Source organism: Chlorocebus sabaeus, chromosome 25 (assembly GCF_047675955.1).
Source record: "Chlorocebus sabaeus isolate Y175 chromosome 25, mChlSab1.0.hap1, whole genome shotgun sequence".
NCBI classification, from domain to species: domain Eukaryota; kingdom Metazoa; phylum Chordata; class Mammalia; order Primates; family Cercopithecidae; genus Chlorocebus; species Chlorocebus sabaeus.
In genome coordinates this window covers 28,119,986-28,144,116 of record NC_132928.1, presented here as the reverse complement: position 1 = coordinate 28,144,116, position 24,131 = coordinate 28,119,986, and the positions used below count along the sequence as shown (strand labels likewise).

The following is a 24,131-nucleotide window of genomic DNA, read 5'->3' as shown; positions in this document are numbered from 1 at the left end:
GACAGTTGATGAACACATAATACCCACCCTATAGTCAGAGAAAGACAATGCCTGCTATGTTAATCCTGTGGCTATTATAGTGTGTCATCTCACGGGTTGGGGCAGGACACTGACCCTCTCGGAGGCCAGAGAGAGGCCTCGCAAGCAGGAGGTTAGGGAGTCCCAGCCACGCTCCCCATTTGGAGAGGGAGAGAGTAATGGGCAGGGGTGTCCTAAGGAGACACAACCCGGTGCCCACAGAGGTAAAGGCCCTGCCCTCTCTACACTGACATTCTGCTGCCTAATAGAGGTTGCTCTAATTCTGTTCGGTCGGGTCAACTTTGAGAAGCCTCTATGCGAGAAGGCTGCCAAAAAGAAAGAACAGGGTCTGGGGAGACATGGGGGTTGGGGGCATAGGATTCCAAGTGGAGAGGCTGGGATGGATAATGGAGGTGGACTCCAGCCAAGAGGGTCATCCGGAGGGAGCAGGAATTCAGGGCCTTTGCAGATGAGCCTACTGGAGTTTATTGCCTTGGCTTATTATAATTTACACAATAACTTTCCTTTTATTTACTTACTTTTTTTTTTTTTTTTGAGACAGAGTCTCACTCTGTCACCCAGGCTGAAGTACAGGGGCGTGATCTTGGCTCACTGCAACCTCTATGTAATGGGTTCAAGTGATTCTCCTGCCTCAGCCTCCTGAGTAACTGGGACTACAGGTGCGCCACCATGCTTGGCTATTTTTTGCATTTTTAGTAGAGACAGGGTTTCACCATGTTGGCCAGGCTGATCTCAAACTCCTGGCCTTGAGCGATGCACCTGCCTCGGGCTCCCAAAGTGCTGGGATTACAGACGTGAGCTACCATTACCAGCCTATACAATAACTTTCTTAAAAGACTTTGATATTCTCAAAAACTGAATTATCTGCATGAATTATCCTGCTTTTTGAAAAGGAAAAACAAAGAGCACAGGTCGATAAATAGAAGAACAAAGCAGGGTGAACACAAGCCAAAAAAGTAGGCGGCTATATGTCCACAGCAAGACGTGGAGAACATAGCACAGCCAGGGGCCCTCCTTGGGCAGGAGCCACGGAGAATCTCAGACTCAGAGTTATTCATCTTCATACTCTGTTGGGCAGCATGGGGCCAGGACCCCTCACCCCAGTGTCCCAATTCCATCCCCACCATCCCTGCACACCACGTGGAATCCAGCCTCCAGCTCCCCCTCTGAGATCCACCGTGACCTTCGGCCCCAGTTCACACACTGACTTCTCCAGCATCTCTCTCCTGTCGCTCAAAGGTGGCCTTCAAAAGCAAGCATGCCATGCCCTGTTGTCCTTGCTCCTGAGCCCCATCTTCCTTCATGTATGGAGTGGGTGCAGAGCAGGCCACAATGATCCAGGCCGCCCACACCCAGCTGGGGGCCGCCACTGGAGGTCTCAGCCCTGCAGCCCACTCACTGCCCCAACCAAGTGCACCTCCGCAGCCTTTCTCCTCCCGCCCTTGCCTACAGAAAAGGTCACCCCTTCTCAGTGCACATCTGCCCTGGGGCCAGGTTTCCTATTCTCCCTGCAGAGCAGGCACAGCTGTCCCAGAGCTGAGGTTCTGTCTGACACAGATGCTCACTGGTCAGGGAGGACCCTTCCCAGACACAGAGCCAGAAAGAGTGCTCCTGGCCCTGGCCCCAGGCAGCACCGTTTGTGCTACGCTGAATAGTGGCCCCCATAGGTGCCCGGGCCCTAATGCAAATGTGAATCTGTTACCTTAGATGGCAAAGGGTCTTTGCAGATGTGATTACATTAAGACACTTGAGACGGGGAGATTATTCTGGATTATCTTGGTGGGCCCAATCTAATCACAAGTGTCCTTCTCAGCTGAGTGAGTCATGAGAAGCAGGGTTGAGAGAAGGAAATGTGATGAAGGAAGCAGACATCAGAAAAGATGCTATGCTGCTGGCCTTGACCATGGAGGGAGGTCATGAGCCAAGGAATGCAGGCAGCCTCTAAAAGCCAAAAAAAGGACAGGGAACGGCTTCTCCCCTAGAGCCTGCAGGGGGAAGCAGGCCTCCTAACACCTTGACTTGCAGCCCAAGGAGACTGACTTCAGACTTCTGCCCTCCAGAACTGTAAGATAATAAACTTGGGTTATTTGTGCTGACTTGTTACAGCAGCAATGAGAAACTAATACATTCTTCAGTGCCTTGCTGGGCCCTGGACTTCATGGTTCCAGCTGTGCTTGAGACTAGCCAGGAAAACGGTGAGCCTGGGAGGGTCAGTGAAACAAACCAGCCCAGGTTTCAGAACAAGGCAGCCCTGAGGAAGAGTGGGCCAGAATCCAGCCCCACCAGGGGCTGCCTGGCCTTCCAGAAAGCCAGCTCTGATCTTGCCGAGAGCATCACAGGACACCAGAGCAGGAAGACTGTCCAGTCCAATCTGTGTGCCCATGAGGAAACCCAGGCCCCCAGAGGAGAGGCCACAAGGTGAGGGGTCAGGTCTCCTAACTCCCAGCCCAGTACTCTTGTCACGCTGCCCACAAAGCAGAGATACTTCCCTAACCTTAACTTTAGCCCAATTCTAATCCTAACACTAACCCTCTTTTAACCCCAATATAATCCCTGTTCCTGTCTTTATCCCTAAACTATTAGAACCTTCACCTTCTTGCTGTCTACTCTCTTGCTTGGTTTACTGAGGTGGCCACTTCCCCTCTCAATCCATTCTGCACACAGCATGCAAAATGCTAAAACTGACCTTGTTCTAATTCCTAATCCAGATTCATCTGCAAGCCCTACCCTAGACCACATGAGTTTCCCCTCCTGGCGCTGGCCCTAGCCTTATTGCAGGCCTTCTAGACACTAAGCTGAATTTAGGTTCACTGCAGAATTGACCTAGCTATGCAGCATCCTCTCTGAACCTTGGCTTCCTCATTTGTAAAATGGGTTAAGGGTGTGCAGGGACCTGAGGCTGAGCCTGACTTCCATGGGGTCCTCCTCCCTGGGACAAGCCTGGAGGCTTTCCCTTAGCCTCTTTTTCAAAATATTTTTTAATTTTTTATGGAGGTGGGGTCTCCTTACATTGCCTAGGTTGGTCTTGAACACCTGGGCACAAGCAAACCTCCTGTCTTGGCCTCCCAAAGTGCTGGGATTACAGCATGTCTGAGTGTGAGCCACCATGTCTGAACCCCCTTAGCCTCTTTTAAAGTCCAGGAAGAGGCTGAGGCAAACTTGATAAGAATCCAGGCCTCAGGAGAATGGCCTCTGTGGTCAGTACCCTCTCAGATCTTCTGTGACTGCCCAGCTCAATGGAAATGGATGGAAGAATTGCCAGAAGGAGTGAGAACCAGAGCTGGCCAGATCGTGGGAGGAAGGGGCAAGTCCAAGAAAGAGGGATGGTGAGATGGGTGTCAGTGAGAGAAGGCCTGGAGGGATTTTCAGCCTCTAGTGCCACTGGCTTCCAGTGTCATCCTTGTCCCTCCCAGGGCTGGGGAGGCCACAGGGAAAGGGAAGGAAGTGTCTGGCCAGAGGAGCTAAGCCTTGTAAGGCCGTGGGTTGTGGAGTCAGGTCCCGCCACCTCAGAGGCTGACACCTGTCAGCCCTGGCTGCCCTGGCTTGGTTTGGGAAGCACAGAAGCCCAAATTAGCAAGTGACAAAGCCCAGACCATCTGTCTTCCCGGTGGCCCCTCCTGACACGGGCTCTCCCCCCACTACTCAGGGGCCTTCGCCTCAGTGACAGCCAACTCCACGCCCCTCCCCGCCTTCTCCACCCACCCCCTCTTAAGCCCATCATGGTTCCAGGGCCAGCTTTCTGTGACTGAGTTCTGAGAGGGGGCAGGGCTGGGGACTAAGGAGACTAGAGCAGAAGGAACAAAGAAATCAAAAAGCTGTCACCCTCAATTTTTCACCACAAATCAGTCCCACATGAAAGTCTGTGGCATTAGAGACATAGCATAGTGAGGTGAGTCAACACACGACTTTGGAAGCAGACAGTTCTGCCACTCACCAGGAACACTCACTAGTAAAGCTTAGCAGTGTATCCCTCCAAGCCTCCACTTCCTCATCTGTAAAATGGGGATAATAATGGTGCCCACCTGGGGGGTGGCTGTGAGGCTCCAATGAAGTATGTGCATAAAGGGCATTGCAAAGGCCTGGCCCAAGGCAAATGCTGAACAAATGTTGGTTCTTGGCATATAGCCCTGGAGGCCTCACACTACCATTCTGAGGTAGGCACTATTACTTACCCTACTATATCCACGAGGAAACAGGGTCACAGTGGTTTAGCAATCACCCAGGGTCCCACAGCAAGGAGAAGACAGAGCTGAGAGCTGCACCCAGGTCTCTGTGCCAAAGTCCATGCTCCTGCACATAGTAAGTGTTCAGTAAACAGGGGCCATCACTATGACTTTAATGTCCTCATCTTCAGCCAACACCGTGGTTCCCACGGGGAACTTGGAATGGACCAGTGTTGTGACTCCAAAGCTCTGTATAATTCATCCCATCATTAAAAACAGTAAATGGGCTGAGCATGGTGGCTCGGGCCTGTAATCCCAGCACTTTGGGAGGCTGAGGCAAGCAGATGGCTTGGGCTCAGGAGTTTGAGACCAGACTGGGTAATGTGGCAAAAGCCCTGTCTCTACAAAGAATACAGAAATTAGCCGGGTGTGGTGGCACAAGCCTGTGCTCCTGGCTACTTGGGAGGCTGAGGTGGGAGGATTGCTTGAGCCAAGGAGGAGGTCAAGGCTACTATGAGCTGAGATCACATGCCACTGTATGCCAGCCTGGGCGACAGAGTGAGACCCTGTCTCAAACAAAGCAGAAAAAAAGCATAAGTGATGGTTTGAATGACTGACTCTTGAGGTACTAATTGTAAGAGGTTTGGTTGTGTAGTAACAGATAATATTAGCCACTCTTTTTAGCATTGAGACACCATGAGAGGAGGCTCTTCCCCTCCAGGGAGGCCTGGGTGGGGCTAGAGATGGGGAAAGTGAAAGTGAAGGAGAGGCAGGGCACAGAGAAGAAGGTGAGGGTCTTGTGAGTCCCTGCAGGTCCCAGCACTGGGCAGGTGGGGGTACATCTCTCACACTCTGCACCCTCCACACACCTCCCCATGCCCCTGACCCCCCCCCACACCCACCACCCTCTGCCAAACCTCTTGCTTTACTTCTCTCTTGAACTACCTGCTCCTTGAGCTCAGCATTGCCTCACCCTGAATTCTCTTCTGGCCCATCTAGTTTCCCCCATCAGCCCAGTGCTAGGATGAAGGAGGAAGGCCCAAAGACCACCCCCCTCCCACCCCAGGTTCCCGCTTTCTGTGCTGCCACTGAGCCTCCACACCCTGAGCCTGGGACTGGCAGTGCCTTGACAGGTCCCTGCAAAACAGGCTGCCTCTCCAGGAATCCCCATAATAAGTCGGTGGGATTTGGGGCTAAGTCTGTATGTCTAGGGATGGGGGATGTGGAGGACAGTGATGGAGAGTGAGCTAGCAAATTGGGTGTAGACCCCTCCCTAGAAACTAATTATTTTCAAGCTGGCACGTGAGCAGTTAGCAACCCTAGGAACTGGGACACCAGGTCACTGTGTCTCTCTCCCAATTCTGCCCCATGCTACCCACTCACCAGGTTCCACCCAGCTCTGCTGCACAGGACTTTCTGTCTCCGATGCTCACTTGGTTCTAAGCATTGCATCCCCTGTGGTTTTGGGTGCACAGTTCTACCTTCCCTCTGAAAAGGCTGTCCCTGGGGTAGCGGATGGGGCTTCCCCCCTCCATCTGTTCTCTCCAGACCCAGCATGGTGTGTAGCAGAACAGGCCCCTGCCCACTCCCCCACCCACCCCCAGTAGTTTTCAAACCCTTATAGGGCATCTGAATTTTGGGGAGAGCTTATTAAAACACAGATTCTGGGCCTCACCTCCCAAAGTTTCTGATTCAGCAGGTCTGGGGTAAAGCCCAGAAATTTGCATTTCTAACAATTTCTCAGGTGATGCTGACGCTGCTGGCCTGGGGACCTCCCTTTAAGAACCACTTAGGCAGTTGAGACTTTAACAGCAAGTTTCTATGATGCCACCCAAAGGAACAAGTGGTTCTGGAAAAGGGGAAAGCGGGAGCAATCTCTGGGAGTGGCAGTGCTGGCAAGAAGGCTCAGGGTCCCAAAGGCGGTGGCAGTGCAGCTAAGGTCAGACACATTCTGTGAGAAAAACATGGCAAAATCATGGCAGTCATGGAAAAGTTAAAGTCTGGGATAAGATTCAATGAAGTGGCCTCACAATATAGTGAAGGTAAAGCCAGGCAAGGGGGCGACTTGGGTTGGATGATGAGGGTCCATGGTGGGGCCATTGCAGGAAGCAGCATTGTCTTGTCTGTAAGTGGGATGGATAAGCCTGTGTAACATCCACCAGTTAAGACAAACTTTGGATATCATATTATTATGGTTGAAGGAAGAAAATAAAATAATATGAAAGACTGAAAAAAAAAAAAACCCTAAAAGCACCCCTTCTAGCCAGACCCAACACTTTAGTCTGTGCTCACTCCTCAGCGGGGCCCCTGAGCTGGGCATAGGCAGCCCCGGCCCTGGTCCATCCCCCATGCTGCCCTCTCCACCCTACGCTTCAGACCCAGAGAACTCTGGGGCCCCCCAAACACCCCTTACCAGGCACCAACGCAGGCCCTGGGGTACAATGATGAACCTTGGCTCCTGTCCCCACCACTGTCCTCAACATGGTACCGGCCTCGTGGATGGTTTGGGCAGCTGGACACAGCCCCTCGATGTTCCTGATCCCCTCATACCATGCTCACTCCATTCCCATCTTCCCATGTAGCAGATGGCGAGGGACAGAAATCATTTTCTTCTTTGCCAGAGGGACACACTTACTGCCAGGGCTAAGAGAGGAGAGTGAGTCCATGCGGATAGCATCGCAGCCTGCCGGCCTTCCCTGGGGCCTGCTGGGGCAGCCTAGCCCACCCCAGCACTAGGCCCGTGTGCCCAGCTGCCTGTGCAACACCCTGGCTCAGGCACTGCAAGCCCTTCCTCACTCGATGGCCCCACCCTGAACCCCATCTGCTCCCTCTCTGTTCTCCCTGTCATGCAAAGGCCCAGCCACAGCCACTGAGCCAAACCAGAAATCTGAGGATCACCCCCTCTGCTCCCCTCCCTTCCTCCTCGCAACCAGAGGAGCAGCAAGTCCTGTCCTGCTCCCCTCGAGGCCTCCTAATCCGCCTTCCTCCACAGACCCACGCCACTGTCTCTGCTTGAGCCACTGCCTTCTGCCAGCTTCATGGCAGCAAACTCCTCACCGCTCGGGCTGTCCGCTCCAGAAGCCTGTCCATCCCACTGCCGCCTGAACCACCTTCCTTCAGTGACAATATGAGGATAAATGCAAACCTGTGGTCAAGACACATGCGCTTTCATGATCACACCCTTACAGCTTCCCTAGCCCCTGTGTCCCCTGGTCCCAGCCGCACAGAACTACTCAACCTCCCCAGATCACCAGAGGCTCCTCCGAAGGCCCTTCACTCCCACTCCACCTATCCTCCTACCCTCCTCCAAGTCTCAGTGGAGCACTGACTCGTCCAGGAAGTCCACCCTGACCATCCGACTGCATTAGGAGCTGCTCCTCCAAGCCCCATAGCCCTGTATGTCCCTCTTTCTCTATGTGGCATCCACAATATCGAAGTCATCTATTTACTCATCTGGGAGTAACCTGAGTGTCGACACTATGTCTTATGCAGTTTTGTATCCTCAGTGACCACCACAGTGCCTGATACATAGTAGATGCTCATTGAATAAACGAATGGACAAGTAGCCAACATAGAAAGGCATCTTCTGGCCAGACACAGGGCAGGAAATTGCCTCCCATGGCTCAGGAGGGATCTTTGCTGGTTTCTCAGGGTCCTGAAATAAGGTTGGGGGGCTCCTGGCTAAGGGTACAGGGAAAGGGCCGGCTGAGAAGCCATTTCATTCAAGTTCTTGGCACGTGGAGTGTCTGGGCACCAGCTGCCCCCTCCCCCAGAGAGGAGCAGCCACAGCCACTCACTGACCTTGACATAGGTGATGAACTGCTCGCCCCTCCAACAATGTGCTTGGACACACATAGAAACAACAGCTGGACACTGGACCTTTGTTGACGTTAAACTTAGGCCCTGGGAGGTCACCCTGAACTATGACCACCCCCTCCACCCCGTGCCCAGGCTCAGGCCAGGAATGTCAGGGGGAAGCAGGTGCCAACACAAAGAACCCTGCCCTTGTGTGTGGTGAGCAACCCTGCCTCCCTGGCCGCTTCCTCCTCCCGCTCCATTCTCCTCTAAGCCCCGTACCTCCACAGACCCCAGCCCTCCTTCTTCCCCGCTCTCACGCCCTTGTCCCCACCCCATGACTGTTTTGCAGGAGGCTTGGGGAGGAATTGAGCAGGGTGGGACCTTTACAGTCAGCAGATCTAATGAAGGTCCTTCCAGACCCCAGCCAGATGGGACAACCTCTCCAAAACTCTGAGGCTGGGCTGAGCCTCTTTCTTGGGGCTCATGGGGTCGGCTCATGGTAGGGCTTTCATGGGGTCTCACCCTGTTCATGCTGGGGCAGGGGGAGGGGCAAGATGCTACCCTCCTCTCGGTGCAAGAAAGAGGAGGCCTCCCTTTGCTTCCTCACACATGCAGACTCCCAGCCACACTTCTACCCATCTCTTTGCTGCTCGTCAGCGCTCAGCTATAGGAAAATTGGTAACACAAAACCCAGCTCTAAGGTGCTCGCTGTCAGTCCAGCAGGGAACAGGAGTGCAGACATATAACTATACCCAGAGTGCACCTGCTGCGGCAGAGGCCTGAAACCAAACAGGGGCCTTGGGAGCTGGGGGTGGAATGAATTCCCCCAGCCAAAGGAGGAGGTGGAGAGGGATTAGGACTCCTAAGACAGACCCTCTCCGCCTCATCACAGACTATCCTGGGCTTGCAATGTGGTAATACTTCTTGAAGAGTGGTCCACCGACTCCTGGGGGTACCATATTTGTCTTTGCATTGGGTTGGCATGTGGGCTGATACTGCAAAGGCAGTGGGTGGTAAAACTGGTGCCTTATTCTTTCCCACAATGTAGTCATTGGGGCCAAAAAGCCAGTTTTATTTAAGCATCCTTGATGAAACAGAAAAAAATGTTAAGTGTATTAAATTAAACATGTTTAGAGCTCAAGAGTTCAAGATGAGCCTGGCCAACATGGTGAAACTCCTGTCTCTACTAAAAATACAAAAATTAGCCAGGCATGGTGGCACGTGCCTGAAATCCCAGCTACTGGGGACGCTGAAGCATGAGAATCGCTTGAACCCAGGAAGCATGCCATAGACCAAAGTATGATGGAATACATATCTATATATCTGCGTAAGCTATAAGTGCTGTATTACATCATAAAACGTCTTTTTTTTTTTTTTGAGATGGAGTTTCGCCCTTGTTGCCCAGGCTGGAGTGCAATGTCGCAATCTTGGCTAAACACAACCTCTGCCTCCAGGATTCAAGCTATTCTCCTGCCTCAGTCTCCCAAGTAGCTGGGATTACAGGCATGCACCACCACACCCGGCTAATTTTGTATTTTTAATAGAGACAGGGTTTCTCCATGTTGGTCAGGCTGGTCTCGATCTCATGACCTCAGGTGATCCACCCACCTCAGTCTCCCAAAGTGCTGGGATTATAGGTGTGAGCCACCATGCCCAGCCAATACGTCATTTTTACTTGAGAAAAGGACTCTGAAAAACTATTGTCTAGATGCAGTGGCTCACATTGGTAATTCCAATACTTTGGGAGGCCTAGGTGGGAGGATTACTTGAGCCCAGGAGTTTCAGACCAGCCTGAGCAACATGTGAGACCCCATTTTTACAAAAAATACAAAAATTAGCCAGGCATAATGGTGTGCACCTGTAGTCTCAGCTACTTGGGAGGCTGAGGCAGGAGGATCACTTGAGCCTGGGAAGTCGAGGCTACAGTGAGTTAAGATAGCACATTGCACTCCAGCCTGGGCAATAGAATGAAATCCTGTCTCAAAAAAAAAGGAAGGGGAGGAGAGGGGACTATTGGCCGGACGCAGTGGCTCATTCCTGTAATCCCAGCACCTTGAGATGCCGAGGTAGAAGGATCACTTTAGTCCGGGAGTTGGAGACCAGCCTGGGCAACATGGAGAGACATTGTCTTTACCAAAAAATGCAAAAATTAGCTGGGCGTGGTGGCACAGGCCTGTAGTCCCAGCTACTCAGAAGGCTAAAGTGGGAGGATCACTTGAGCACAGGTGGTCAAGGCTAAGGGAAGCTGAGATCGAGTCACTATACTTCAGTCTGGGCAACAGAGGAACACCCTGTCTCAAAAAAAAAAAAAAAAAAAAAAAAAGAAGAAAAGAAAAAGAAAAACTGTTAATTGGACTTTTGGACTTGACTACTGGTAGATATTTTCTCAAAAATGAACAAAGTAAGCCTGTAACTTTGTTTTCTGTTTTTTGTTTGTTTTTGTTTGTTTGTTTTTTTGAGACAGAATCTTGCTCTGTCGCCCAGGCTAGAATGCAGTGGCCCGATCTCGGCTCACTGCAGTCTCCACCCTCTGGGTTCAAGTGATTCTTGTGCCTCAGCCTCCTGAGGAGCTGGGATTACAGGCATGCACCACCACGGCCGGCTATTTTTTGTGTGTTTTTAGTAGAGACCGGGTTTCACCATGTTGGCCAGGCTGGTTTCAAACTCCTCACCTCAGGTGATCCTCCAGACTCACCCTCCCAAAGTGCTGGGATTACAGGTGTGAACCACTGCACCCAGCCTAAGCCTGTAACTCCAAGCAAAACAGTTCAGAGTCCTTGTTGCCAATTATAAAATTCAAGCTTTCCAACAAAAATTTGAATCTTGAAAAGTTCTATCCGCCATCATGAGCTTGACAGGTTCCCAAACATGTAAAGACTTTTCAGATAAGATCAGTGGTGATATTAAGGATGTAAGTTTTTTATCATTGTTTAATGTATGAAATGCATCAACATTTGGAAAATATGCATAACTTAGAACATCAATATCCTCCAAATGACCAAGGCATAATGTCACAAAATCCAGAGTATTAAAACTTTATTGATAAGTTTCAGATTGTACATTGTAGCTAACCCTTAAGAAACTCCCACTTATTGCCAGGTGTGGTGGCTCATGCCTGTAATCCCAGCACTTTGGGAGGCCGAAGTGGGTGGATCATGAGGTCAGGAGATCGAGACCATCCTGGCTAACATGGTGAAACCCCATCTCTACTAAAAATACCAAAAAATTAGTCAGACGTGGTGGCGGGCGCCTGTAATCCCAGCTACTCAGGAGGCTGAGGCAGGAGAATGGTGTGAACCCGGGAGGTGGAGCTTGCAGTGAGCTGAGATCGCGCCACTAGCCTGGGCAACAGAGCAAGACTCCATCTCAAAAAAAAAGAAAAAAAAAAGAAACTCCCACTTACCGACTTTTGATGTAGTACCTAAGAATATCCACACTTCTCTGAAAAAGCTATTAAAATACTTCTCTCAGCCAGGCACAGTGGCTCACTCCTGTAGTCCCAGCACTTTGGGAGGTTGAGGTGGGTGAATCACGAGGTCAGGAATTTGAGACCAGCCTGGCCAACATGGTAAAACCCGTCTCTACTACAATACAAAAATTAGCTGGGTGTAGTGGCATGTGCCTCTAATCCCAGCTACTCGGGAGGCTGAGGCAGGAGAATCACTTGAACCAGGGAGGGGGAGGTAGCAGTGAGCTGAGATTATACCATTGCACTCCAGCCTGGGCAATAGAATGAGAATCTTTCTTGAAAAAAAAATACTTATCTGTTTTCTGACTACATATCTATGCAAGACTAGATTTTTTTGTTGTATTTCTAAGAGATTGATTGCAAAGCAGATATGAGAATCCACCTGTTTTCTATTAAGCCAGACAATTTAAAGGATTTGTAAAAATGTAATAAAATGCCACTCCTCTCTAGGTATTTCTGCTCTGTAATTTTATCACAAAACCTTTTATTTATAATAAATAATAACATTTTATTTTTATTTATTTTTTACATTATAATATATAATATATTGTTACATTATTTATAACATATAATAAAATGTTTAAGTTAACATGTAAAGTGGACTTATTATAATTACTAAATGAATTAATATATTTTAGGTGAGGTGCAATGGCTCACACTTGTAATCCCAGCACTTTGAGAGGTCGAGATGGGCGGATCACTTAAGCTCAGGAGTTCAAGACCAGCCTGGCCAACATGGTGAAACCCCTGTCTCTACTAAAAATGCAAAAATTAGCCAGGCGTGGTGGCACATGCCTGAAATCCCAGCTACTCGGAAGGCTGAAGCACGAGAATCATTTGAACCCAGGAAGTAGGGGCTGCAGTGAGCCAAGATTGTGCCACTGCATTCCAGCCTGGGCAAGAGAGTAAGACTCTGTCTCAAACATATATATGTTTAACTTTTTTCTCAGTTTTAATTTCTGATATGGAAAATATTGATAGATTTAACTGACTTAAACAAAAGGTCTTTGGAGTCCTTAACAAAGGGTGTAAAGGGGTCCTGGGTCTCCCTCTGTTGCTTAGGGTATCACAAACTCCTAGGCTCAAGTGATCCTCCCACCTTGACCATCCAAAGCATTGGGATTACAGGTGTAAGCCGCTACACCCGGCCAGGGGTATCAATGTTTTATTCAAAGTTGGTGACCTGGGGCTGCTACCTTAAGACCTGACTTTACAACCTTTATTATTAATCTGAGAACGAACATTCTATGTTTCTAGCAGATTATTATTGTTATTATCCTGATTCACATTATCATCTACAAAATAACATAAAAGGTAAAATAATCAAGAAAACATAAAGTATGATTTTTAATTATGTCCGATGGCAGCCAGTAACAGGATGCTACCAATATTATTATTATTTTTTTTTTTTGAGATGGAATCTCGCTCTGTCGCCCAGGCCGGAGTGCAGTGGCGCCATCTCAGCTCCCTGCAAACTCCGCCTCCCAGGTTCACGCCATTCTCCTATCTCAGCCTCCCAAGTAGCTGGTACTACAGGCGCCCGCAACCACGCCTGACTAATTTTTTGTATTTTTAGTACAGATGGGGTTTCACTGGCTTGGCTAGGATGGTCTCGATCTCCTGACCTCGTGATCCGCCCAGCTCGGCCTCCCAAAGTGCTGGGATTACAGGCATGAGCCGCCGCATCCAGCCCAAGAATTTTTAATGTCTAAGTTACTGTGTGTAAGATCAGCCATTGCTAGTGAGCTCCAGGTATTTTGTGATTTAATAAAACGCCCCTAAGGCACTGCATGAAACGGTGGCATTATAAAACTATGATTTTTGTTTCAGTCCTCTGTGTGGGTTATGTGAGAAAACCCTGGCGTTGGCTGACCTAGTCCCAGGAGCTGTATTTCTATTCCTGGAATAAAGAGATAAAGCTCTTCTTGCCACCAGAGGGAGCATTGGTGAGCCTTGGCGAATGTGTGTGTGTGCTTGTGCATGTGCGTGCATGTGTGTGTGTGTGTGTAGAGAGAGAGAGAGAGGCAGAGAAACAAAGAGAGAAAGAGAAAGAACATGTGGGTGACTTGTTTGTGACCAACTATATGCCTGAGATCGCTTGGGTGTGAAACTTTCAGAGTGGCTGATCGTATGTGAATGTCTCTCCTCCCCATTCCCACCCTCCCCTCTCCCTCCACCCACATGATAAACAATCAAAAGTGTTTCCAGTCCCAGCCTCTTATTCATCACTCCCTGAACCTTCCCTGTGCGCCTGTTCACAGCTAGGTGATCTGGGTGGATTTCAGGGCTAACGCTTGGAGAGCAACAAATACAGTACATCTGATAGAAGCGTCTTGCAACACAGTTACTGTAACCCCAACATAGCTACTTTGGACCTGTCTATCTTTCTTAAAGTGAGGTTTCCCTGTAATCCCAAAATTCCCTTGAGAATCTAAGTGTTCTGTGGTTCTTAACTTTTGGAAGGGGGTCCAAGCTTCCTTTGAAAACTTTTGCAATCCAAAAGCATTCACACACATCATTTTGAAAAGCCAAAAACTGTTCTACACCAATTCCAGGGGACTCAGAGACCCTCTGGAACCCATTCAAGGAGGCACAAGGGAAGGAGGCCTGACCAGTAGTTTGTACACAAGTGTCTCTAAAGACTTTAAGATGCTTCATCCCAGGAAGAGACACCAGCTGCGGTAGCCCCTGCTCCTCTCTGGGCATGGCCAACCGGGACACTGAGAAGCAGAGAAAGAGCTTGGAGAGAAGGCGGCTGATCCTAGAGGGAGGTGTGGAGCAGGGAGTGGATGGTCCCTGATGCCTCAGGAGACCAAGGTATGAAGAAAATTCCCGTTTCCACTATTGAAGGACATTGAGGTTCCCAGGGTGCCTTGTGGAGTCCAGGGAGCCAAGAATCTCACAGCCTGTAACAAAATATTCACTCTTATCTCCAGGTGTAGCCACCTCAGAATAATTCCGGGGGTTCAACCTAGAGTGAAGTACACTCTTGCTATACCCTCCCTGGTATCCTCTCCACCTACCTTGATAAATGTGAATTTTTTGTGACTCAGTCTAAAATCCAGACAGAAGGGAAGCCTACTTTTCCTACCTTGTTGGCCACATGAACATATATAAACTCCCCACACATATGTAATACGTGTAATAACATGCGTTTTACTGTCATACTGAGAAGATAGTGATGAATTCTCTCAGAGGGTACTCAAGAGAAGATTTGCAGAGGGTGTAAGCCCTGAGCCAGGTTTTGTAGGGTGTATAGGAGTTCATCAGGCAACCGAGGAAAAAGGGCACTGCAGACCCAAGGAGCAGCCTGGCCACGGCACAGTGGCCTAAGAAAGCATGGCATATGGGGAACTCTAGCAAGTTTACTCTTGCTATGGAAGAGGCGAAGGTTAAGGATAAGCCCCAAGGGGCATGGATGTGTTCTTTTTTTGTTTTGTTTTGTTCTGTTCTTTTGAGACGGAGTCTCACTCTGTCATCCAGGCTGGAGTGTAATGGTGCGATCTCAGCTTACTGCAATCTCCACCTCCCCAGTTCAAGCGATCTCCTGCCTCAGCCTCCCAAGTAGCTAGGACTACAGGCGCCCACCATGCCTGGCTAATTTTTAATTTTTAGTAGAGATGGGGTTTCACCATGTTGGCCAGGCTGGTCTCAAACTCCCGACCTCAGGTGATTCACTCTCCTCGGCCTCCCAAAGTGCTAGGATTACAGGTGCGAGCCACCACGCCCAGTCATTGATGTGTTTTAAGGGAGGCAGAGGAAGAAACTCAGAAGAGGAGAGAAAAAGAGACAGGGCTAGAATAAGATTAGCATGATGTCACAGAAGTCAAGGGGAGACAAAGTCCTGAAGGGACTATTAATATAGTTAATTAATGTGATATTATGTTATTAATAATTAATATAATACTAAAGTCCTCAAAACCCTCTCTGGAAAAAAGCATAGGCCACAGATCCTACCATGGTTTGTGTTTCTTTTTCCTAGGTGTGTCCTCAACCTTGGCAAAATAAACTTCTAAATCAATTGAGATCTGTCTCAGACACTCGTTGGTTTACAAAACATACAATGCAAAGAACAGAACAAAACATCAAAAAACTATGATTAATATTTCCCAAGACAGAGAGATAATATTGCATCCATGAAATGGGAAGATAATCATACTAAAAAGGAAAAAAGAACATTCAGAAAACTAAAGGAACTCTTAATAATTAGGAATATGTCAGCAACAATAATATGTTCATTGGAAGGGCTAGAAAATAAAGTTGAAGAAAGATTCCAGAGGCACAAAAAAGGGATGGAAACTAGATCAAGAAAGATAAGAAAATTCAAGGATCATCCAGGAAGTCCAATATTTTACTGCTTGGAGCTCCAGAAAAACAGAACAAAGAGCTGGAAATGGAGACAGTTACCAAAGAAATTAAACGCACAGCGTTCCAGAGGCTAGGGCTCACCAAGTCCCAGCTCTATTAATCACAAAGACCTAAGGCACAGGAGACAAAGAGAAGACATTTGAAACTTCCAAAGAGAAAAATAGGTCACATACAAAAGATTCGAAGTTGGATAGTTTTAGGCTTCTCAAGAGCAACACAGGAAACTAGAATACAATAGAAAAATCTCTTTAAAAATCTTTTTTTTTTTTGAGACAGTCTCACTCTCTAGTCACCCAGGCTAGAGTGCACTGGAACAATCTCGGCTGTTGCAACCTCTGCCTACCGAGTTCAAGCAATTCTCCTGCCTCAGCTTCCTGAGTAGGAAGGATTACAGGCACGGGCCACCACGCCCAGCTAATTTTTGTATTTTTAATAGAGATGGGGTTTTGCCACGCTGGCCAGGCTGGTCTCAAACTCCTGACCTCGAGTGATAGGCCCACCTTGGCCTCCTAAAGTGCTGGGATTACAGGTGTGAGCCACTGCACTCGGCCCAAAAATTCTAAGAGAAAATAATTTTCAACTAGAATTCTATGTATGCCCGGCTAAATTATCAATTAACTGTCAAGGTAGAAGACAGATATTTTCTGGCCGGGCCTGGTGGCTCACGTTTGTGATCCCAGCACTTTGAGAGGCTGAGGCAGGCGGATCACTTGAGCTCAGGAGTTCAAGACCAGCCTGGCCAACATGTTAAGACTCCCATCTCTACCAAAAATACAAAAATTAGCCAGGCGTGGTGGCACATGCCTGTAATCGCAGCTTCTCTGGAGGCTGAAGCAGAAGAATCACTTGAACCAGGAGGCGGAACTTGCAGTGAGCTGAGATCGTGCCACTGCACTCCAGCCTGGGCAACAGGGTGAGACTCAGTCTCAAAAAAAAAAAAAAAAAAAAAAGAAGAAAGATATTTTCAAATATGCAAACTTTCTAAATTCTCTTGCCTGTTTTCTCAGGAAGCTACTAGAGATTGAGTTTCACCAAAACGAAGGAGCAAATCACCAAAAGGCAGGCATGGGGTTCAGGGAATTTGGGATCCTGTAGGTAAGAGACAAAGGGAATTCCCAGAACAGTGGAGATGGAAGCTCCAGGATCACTAACAGCTGTATATGAGGCCCAGTAAGTAACTAGCGGGGGACTGGGGGCGAGGGGTATGGAAGAAAAAAAAAAGAAAGAAGAGAGAAGAATGCTCATAACTTCCTCACAGGTTTGGATCTACTGAGCCCTCTAGGCCAAGAGGAAAAAGAGGCTAATTTAGTCATGAAACATACATAAACAACTAAGCAAATAAAAACACAGCAAAACTTAACTTCAGAGAAAACCAAAAATCTTATTAAAAGGGAAGGTTAATCATAATATACTACATGGGATATAAGAAAATCTATCTAATCAAACTTATGTGACTATTTTTAACTTAACCAAAACTTGACATGAAACTAAATGTATTGAGAGGATGGGGAATGGGTTTGCATGGGGGCTGGGGTGGGGTTTGCTATAACACTGTTCTTGCCTTCTGTCACCAGAAGTCAGTTTAGATAGTACTTATTTATTTATTTATTTATTTATTTTTAAGATGGAGTCTCGCTCTGTCACCCAGGCTGGAGTGCAGTGGCGAGATCCCAGCTCGCTGCAACCTCTGCCTCCTGGGTTCAAGTGATTCTCCTGCCTCGGCCTCCTGAGTAGCTGGGACGGCAGGGGCCCACCACCACACCCAGCTAATTTTTGTATTTTCAGTAGAGACGGGGTTTTGCCCTGTTGGTCGGGCTGATCTCAAACTCCTGGCCTCAGGTGATCCCACCTCAGCCTCCCAAAGGGCTGGGATTACAGGCATGAGCCACCGCGCCTGGGCTAGACAGTATTTAAACTGAAAAATCTACAAAGAGCACTATCAGGCTGTTGTTGGAAATACACATCGGAATATCAGAAAAATAAAGTGGCTGCCTTTGGGGAGAGTGGGGCACAGGAAACTGCTGTTTTCATTATAAGAAATCTGGCACTATTTCATCTTTCTAAACTGTGGCCATTCATTATCTTCATAAAAATTAAAATAAGCTAATAAAAAGAAGCATGTGGGCATATGTGAGGAAGTGAGAGAGTGAGCTTCTTTTTCAAGGAGGTTGGATTTTAAACTATGTAAAAATAAATAGAACAAATATCTGAGATGGACACGGGGTCAAAGGAATAGTTGTTAGGATGACAAATAAGTGAGCATGTTTATAGCAAGGAGAAGGTGCCTGCAGAGAAAGAGCTAACAGGAACAGAGGAGAGAAGAGAAACTCAGTGGAGAAGGGCAGTGGAAAGCATCAGTGCCTCCCAACAACATCTTGTTTAAAAATAGAAAAATCCGTCCTAAAATTTATGTGGAACCTCAAAGGACCCTAAAACCCAAAACAATAGTAAAAAAGAACAGCAAAGCTGGAGGTCTCACAGTTTCTGATTTCAAAACTTAACTACAAAGCTACAGTCATCAAAACAGTGTGGTACTGGCATAAAGACAGACATATCAACCAATGGAATTGAACAGAAAGTCCAGAAACAAACCCTCACATATATGGTCAAATGATTTTAGACAAGAGTGCCAGGACCCTTAAGTGGGAAAAAGACAGTCATTTCAACAAATGGTGCTGGGAAAAGTGGATATCCACATGAAAAAGAATGAAGTTGGACCCTTACCTAACACCATATGCAAAAATTAACTCACAATGGACAAAAGACCCAAATATAACAGCTAAAAACTATAAAACACTTAGAAGAAAACACAAGACAAAACTTTAAGACATTGGATTTGGCAATGACTTCTTGGATACGACAAAAACGGCACAGGCATCAAAAGCGAAAATAGACAAATTGAACTTCATAAAAATTTAAAACTTTTGTGCATTAAAAGACACTACCAACAGAGTGAAAAGGCAACTTGCTGTATGGAACAAAATACTTGCAAATCATATATCTGATAAGGTGTTAATATCCAGAACACACAGAGAACTACAACTCAACAACAAAAAAGCAACCAACCAGATTAAAAATTGGTCAAAGGACTTGAACAGGTATTTTTCCAGAGAAAATATATGAATAGTCAATAAGCACACGAAAAGAAGCTCAACTTCACTAATTGATAGGGGAAATGCAAACCAAAACCACATTCCACCTCACACTCATTAGGATGGTTCCCATCAAATACACAGGAAATGACAAGTGTTGGCGAGGATATAGAGAGATTGGCACACTTGTGCACTGTTTTGGGGAATAGAAAATGGTATAGCCACTGTGAAAAACACTATGGCAGTTCCTCAGATAAGAATTACCATAAGACCCAACAATTCCACTCCTGGGTGTAAGAACTGAAAGCAGGATCTTGAAGAGATATTTGTACACCTGTGTTCATAGCATCATTATTCACAATAGCCAAAAGGTAGAAGGAACCCAAGTGTCCATCAACAAAAGAATGGAAGCTGGGCACGGTGGCTCACACCTGTAATCCCAGCACTTTGGGAGGTCAAAGTGGAAGGATCACTTCAGCCCAGGAGTTCAAGACCAACCTGGGCATCATAGTGAGGTCCCACCTCTACAAGAAATAAAAAAGAAAAATTAGCTAGGCATGGTGGCTCCTGCCTCAGCCTCCCAAGTAGCTGGGACTACAATAGTAGGGAGGCTGAGGCAGGAGGATCATTTGAGCCTGAGAGGTTGAGGCTGTAGTGAGCCATGATTGTGCCACTGCACTCCAGCCTAAGTGACAGAGTGAGACCTTGTCCAAAACAACAAATGAATGGATTAATAAAATGTGATATATACATACAATGGAATACCTGTACACCTGGGCAACAGAAAGAGACCCTGTCTAAAACCAGTAAGTGAGTGAATAAACAAAACATGATATATACATACAATGGGATATTTTTCAGCTTTAAAAAGGAAAGAAATTCTCACACATGCCACGACACAGGTGAACCTTGAAAACATTATGCTAAATGAAATAAATCAGTAACAAAAAGACAAATGCTGGCCTCGTGTGGTGGCTCATGCCTGTAATCCCAGCACTTTGGGAGGCTGAGGCCGGCGAATCACTTGAGGCCAGGAGTTCGAGACCAGCCTGACCAAAATGGCGAAACCCTGTCTCTACTAAAAATACAAAAAAAAAAACAAAAAAACAAAAACCTAGCCAGGCGTGATATTGCATGCCTGTAATCTCAGCTACCCAGGAGGCTGAGGCAAGAGAATCACTTGAACCCAAGAGGCAGAGGTTTCAGTGAGCCAAGATCGCACCCCTGCACTCCAGCCTGGGTAAGCAGGTGAAACTTAGTCTCAAAAAAAAAAACAAAAAAAAAAAACTCTATGATGTATAGGAGATTCCTAGAGTGGTCAAATTCGTAAGGCAGAAAGTAGAATAGGGACTGGGGGAGGGGGCGTGGGGAGTTGTTGCTTTATGGGTACAGAGTTTCAGCTTTGCAAGATGAAAGGAGTTCTGTGGATGGACAGTGGTGATGGTTGCACAACAACGTGAATGTACTTACCACCACCAAACTCTACACTCAAACACGATCAATATGGCAAATTCTATTAAGCGTGCTTGCCATAATAAAAAAAATTGAAAGAGAAAGGAGAAAATAAAAAAGCATCAGTGGCCAGACTGGCTTCAACAGGAAAAGGAACACAATCCCTGAGGCAGGAGGGAAGAAAGGTGTGGATAGAGAGAAGCCAGGAATTTGTATGGAATCAGGAGGTTAAGTGCATCCAATCCTTGGCTTTCTCAGGAAAGGAAAAGGTAAGGGTGTTTGCTTAAATGCAGGAAAAGTGGGGGCCAGGTTGGGTAGGGTGAGGATGGGGAAGCATGCTCACCCATGCCTGTCTTAGGGCTCCTCTGAGTCAGGGATGCACATAAAATATATGTCTGGAAACCAAAAACAACTTAAAAGCCATTCAGATCTTAACTAAAGTCCCTTTCCCCTTCGGAAAAAAAAAAGTGGAAGAGGCAATTACATTCATGATGCCCAACCTTCTCTTTGCCTCTGGATCTCATACACCAAAGCAACTTTCCGAGCATCTTCGTCTCCTTCCTGCTCCCTACATCTGGAAGCCTCTCTCCCAGCTGTGCCCCTGCAAACCCTCTTCCCCATGCCCAGAGCCCATGGGAGGGAAGGAACGGACTGAAGCAGGCAGGGCCTAGTTCCACAGAGACACTCAGGGCCAGGGAAGGATCTGATGGCTGTCCAGGGCCAGGGAGTCCAGAGGGTGACCTTGGTGCAGGCATCTGAAGCCTGAGAGAGGGGAAGGAGCAGGAGGGCAAGAAGCAGTAGGCTCAAGAGGATAGTGGGTCTCACTGCAGATCAGGCTCTGAGAAGGACAGATTGGATTTGAACAGGTAGACTGGAGGAGGGTGTGAGGACAGGCAGGTGCCACGGACTGAATGTTGTAACCCTGAAACTGTGAGGGTCATTAAAACTGTGACCCTCTATAGTTTTGTTTTGTTTTGTTTTTGTTGTTGTGTTTGTTTGTTTTCTGAGATGGAATTTTGCTTTTGTCACCTAGGCTGGAATGCAATGACACAATCTTGGCTCACCGCAACCTCCACCTCCCGGGTTCAAGTGATTCTCCTGCCTCAGCCTCCTGAGTAGCTGGGGTTACAGGAGCCTGCCACCATGCCCAGCTAAGTTTTGTATTTTTAGTAGAGATGGGGTTTCACCATGTTGCCCAGGCTGGTCTCGAACTCCTGACCTTAGGTGATCCACCCACGTCAGCTTCCCAAAGTGCTGGGATTACAGACGTGAGCCACCCCGCCCAGCCTCCCTCTAAAGTTCATATGTTGAAATCCTCACCTGCAATGTGATGGTGTTAGGAGGTGGGGCCTTTGGGAGGTGATGAGGTCATGAAGGTAGAACCCTCATGAATGGAATTAGTGCCCTTTTGAGAAGAAACATGAGGCAGATTATTTTTCTCTTGATTACGTAAGGGTACAATAAGAAGACAGCCATCTGCAAACAAAAAAGAGAACCCCCACCAGACAAAGAATCTGCCAGCACCTTGAGCTTGGACTTCCCAGCCTCCAGAACTATGAGAAATAAATTGTTGTTTAAGCCACCTGGTCTATGGCATTCTGTTCTATCAGCCCCAGCTGACTAAGATAGTAGAGAAAGGCAGAGGGAGCTATGCAAGCAAAAGTTTGAAGGGAAGAAAGCAGAGGCATTGTGGGATCCTGCAGCCTCTCTTTGTGGCCACAGCATAGGGAGCTGGTAGGAAGGGAGGCAAGAGAGGAAGGCTGACGTCATCGGAAAGGCTTTGAATCCCGGCTAAGTGATGTAGACCCACCCTACAGGCAAAGGCATCCTCTGATTGATTTTAGGGGATGCAGGATAATCAAACCTCAGTTTTAGGAAGGTAACTGTGTTGATAGCGGGGCAGGGACTACAGGCGGAAAGGGAGGTAGGAGGAGTCAGGGTGATTCAGGTAAGCGGCTGTGATCCCTGGCCAGGGTAGAGGCAGAGGCGTATTTATCAGATATTTATCGCCCACCTGATCTCAGTCAATTTCCTTGGGGATCTCAATGCACTCGTTCACACTAAAGTGTAAGTAACAAGACTTGGCTTTTACCTCCCCTGGAGCATTTATGTTTTACCAGGACAGAGTCTGGTGGTGGAAAGATAGTGGAATTTGAAGCGTTCTGACTGTTGTGCCACTAACATGGTTTGGATGTGTGTCTCTGCCCAAATCTCATGTCAAATTGTAATCTCCAGTGTTGGAGGTGGGGCCTGGTGGGAGGTGGTTGGATCGTGTGGGTGGATTTCTCATGAATGGTTTAGCACCATCTCCTTGGTGCTCTCCTCGTGATAGTGCATGAGTGATGTGAGTGAGTTACCGCAAGATCTGGTTAATTAAAAGTGTGTAGGCCAGGTGCCGTGGCTCACGCCTGTAATCCCAGCACTTTGGGAGGCCGAGGCCGGTGGATCATTTGAGGTCAGGAGTTCAAGACCAGCCTGGCCAAGATAGTGAAACCCCATCTCTACTAAAAATACAAAAATGAGTCGGGTGTGGTGCATATGCCTGTATTCCTAGCTACTCGGGAGGCTGAGGCAGGAGAATCACTTGAGCCTGGGAGGCCGAGGTTGCAGTGAGCAGAGATTTTGCCTCTGCACTCCAGTGTGGGCAACAGAGTGAGACCCTGTCTCCAAAAAAAAATTTTTTTTTAAGTGTGTAGCAGCTCCCCTCTCTCTCTTCCTCCTGCTCCTGCCATGTAGGACGCCTGTTCCCACTTTGCTTTCCTCGTGAGTAAAAGCTCCCTGAGGCCTCCCCAGAAGCAGATGCTGCCATGCTTCCTGTACAGCCTGTGGAACTATGAGCCAATTAAAACTCTTTTCTTTACAAGTTACCCAGTCTCAGGTATTTCTTTATAGCAGAGTGAGGACGGGACTAATACAGCTATCAACAAACCAGGTGACCTTGGTCGTATTATTTATCCTCTCAGAACTTCAGACTCATCTATAAATGGAAACAATGACACTACCATCACAATTGTTGTGAAGGCCAAATGAGATAATGTCAATGAAGAGAGTCTTGTGAGTCATCAAGAGAGATGTTGGCCTTTTAATGAAACTGATTGAATAAAGTATTCATGGTAGAAGTTTCAGGCATGAGCTGCAAGCCGAGACTGGTGATGCTTCTCTGTGTACTCGCGGAGGGATCTCACGTTCAGGCAGCTGACCCGCACATGAAGCTTAGGGGCTTCAGGAGAATCAACACACAAGCTTATACACCAGGGAACAGTAGTAACTCCAATTGCTACAATGCCACACTGGACATATTCAAGCCTTGGAGAAAAGCTGTAAGTACGGTAGATTCTTGTTATTTGGGTAGTTACATTCTTTTTTTAATTTTTTTTTTTTTTTTTTTGAGACAGAGTCTCGCTCTGTTGCCCAGGCTGGAGTGCAGTGGCGCGATCTCAGCTCACTGCAAGCTCCGCCTCCCGGGTTCGTGCCATTCTCCTGCCTCAGCCTCCTGAGTAGCTGGGACTACAGGCGCCCGCCACCGCGCCCGGCTAATTTTTTGTATTTTTAGTAGAGACGGGGTTTCACCGTGGTCTCGATCTCCTGACCTTGTGATCCGCCCGCCTCGGCCTCCCAAAGTGCTGGGATTACAGGCGTGAGCCACCGCGCCCGGCTGGGTAGTTACATTCTATAAAGTCTCTGGGAACCCAGAATTAGCAAGTACTGACCAGTTGCTCCTAGCGGAAATACAGGATTATGTTCGGGAAA

The 24,131-nt window shown here is 47.7% G+C and overlaps 1 pseudogene; it reads left to right on the top strand.

The window, feature by feature from the left end:
- The first annotated feature begins 6,026 nt into the window (after positions 1 to 6,026).
- LOC119619609 (peptidyl-prolyl cis-trans isomerase NIMA-interacting 4 pseudogene) lies at positions 6,027 to 6,414 on the top strand (annotated as a pseudogene).
- The last annotated feature ends 17,717 nt before the right edge of the window (positions 6,415 to 24,131 follow it).